Source organism: Pteropus vampyrus, unplaced genomic scaffold (genome assembly GCF_000151845.1).
Source record: "Pteropus vampyrus isolate Shadow unplaced genomic scaffold, Pvam_2.0 Scaffold61, whole genome shotgun sequence".
NCBI lineage: Eukaryota > Metazoa > Chordata > Mammalia > Chiroptera > Pteropodidae > Pteropus > Pteropus vampyrus.
In genome coordinates, this window is record NW_011888842.1 from 7,680,164 (window position 1) to 7,682,220 (window position 2,057).

Sequence of the window (2,057 nt, forward strand, 5' to 3'; positions counted from 1 at the left end):
ACATTCTCACATTCTGACTCTCTACTTGCTAGAGACCAGTATCCACACAGGCAGCTCCAAAAAAAGAAAAAAGCCAATTTTGAAGAATAGTTGGGGGCCATTTTTCAGTGATTTGAATAATACAGGAGGGCGCCTGGAAGCCCAATATTTTTGATACTTGTCTTCAATTTTATTGACATATTTAGCAAATAAAGGCTCATTTCGAGAGTCCCATATGCCTACACTCGAATCTTTGTGTTTTTCACACTGGATCGCTTTGTGGCCTTGAGTTTAGCATGAAATTCCCAGCTGCCTCCATCTGAAATGGTAAGAAACAGGGATAACCACTGTAGATCTTGCCTGTAAGGTGCTCAAATACTAGAATGTTGTGAACACCTAGTAAATTGTAGCCTCGTGGAGCCCAAGGCTCCTGACTCTCCATTTCCTGACTGCTTAGGAGACAATATCTGGTACAAAGGCAGGAAATTAGGCCTATGCAAACCTCCAGGTCACAGCTTCTCCTCTTCTCTGTACTGAGCATTTTCCCAGCCACCTCTTTCACACGTGCTGCTGACTGAATTAAGGCACATTTTCCGTATTGTTTCCTTCCCTTCAAGTTGCAGCTCCTCAGTGTTATTAGGGATCGTCTCTCCTGGGTCTCCTCCAGGAGATGTCTGAGGTCCCGGGTTACCTACTGAGATGACCTACCCGGTCAGATACTTACACAACAATGTGAATGTCGAGTTCCTCTCCTAAGCATATGAGTATTTTAACATTTAACTTTAGTTCAGCCCTTGTGTCACCCATGGAAAGAAATGGGTAGATTCTCTCTCTTGTGAAAATTATCAGAAAATCTACCTTTGAGATTAGGTCCCACCATATAATATCTATGTGAAGTCCCATAAGCAATTTCACTGCTTCTCTTAGTAAATGAAAAAAAAAAATCACTATTTTCTCTACTTCTCAGACACAAAATAAACATTGATGAATTAAATGAACTTCAAAGGTTTATGAAAGCCATTTGCAAACTAAAGGGCAATAAGACTATGAGTGGTGACAGCTATCTGAGCAGGAGGATGCTTTCAAATCTTGAAATAATATTTCTTAAGGTCCTGGTTCCTTTGTCTAATTAAAGACAGAGAGAAACAGTAAGATCATAGCAGCAGAGATTCGAGTAAATTTAAAAAAACATGAGAGAATTATGACTACGGCAGTTACTGTGTGACATTCATGATCGTTCTCATTCCTTCTGAGTATGTCTCTAACGAAGCTTTAATAACACCTATATCCTAGGACAGTTGAAGATTCAGTGAGGGAATAATGCAAAAATGTGTTTCTCTCACATAGCATTCATTAAATATCAAGTATTACAAGTATGAAGATCAGTATTGGGAAATAGTGATGGTCAATCAGGTAACTGTGAATTCTAGTAGACACCTCACATCCTTTGGCATCCCCAGTTCTCAGATCTCAGATCACAGGTGTCTTTCTTTCTACTGTTTCTGAGCCAACTTGAAGCACCAGATATAAACAAAGACATATGAAATGAAGTTTTTTATCTTGGCAAAAGATGAACTTGCATTAAGACAAGTTCCATCAGATTTACCGCAATGATTGGATCTGAGCTAGAAACTCTTCTTGAGAGTTTGAGAGCTCTGATGAGTTAGCATAAACTTTAGGTCAAATTCTTGGTTCTTGGTGCTGACCATCTTGTAATGTTCTTTTATTAAATTACTGAACTTGATCCTAGTTTTATTTGGATACTTATCCTGGCATAAAAGGAATTGCTAAAATTTTGTATGTTTATTTTATTCAGGACACTCTTCTTAGATATTAACGGGTATAGAACTCAAATCCTCCTATTAACTGTGAACATGTGCTATTGGAATCTTCGCACTACAGTGGCACAAAATGAAGCCAAGAGAGGCGTGGCTCCCTAAGTCATCAGCTAGAAAGAGGTGGGCCAGAATCACTGCACTGCCCTGGCTGCAGATCCATACTTTGGTCAGCCCTCTGTCAGTTCCTTCCTGGAAGGTTAGCATGACGAGGGAAGAGGTCCTGTGTGTCCCATTTGTTCT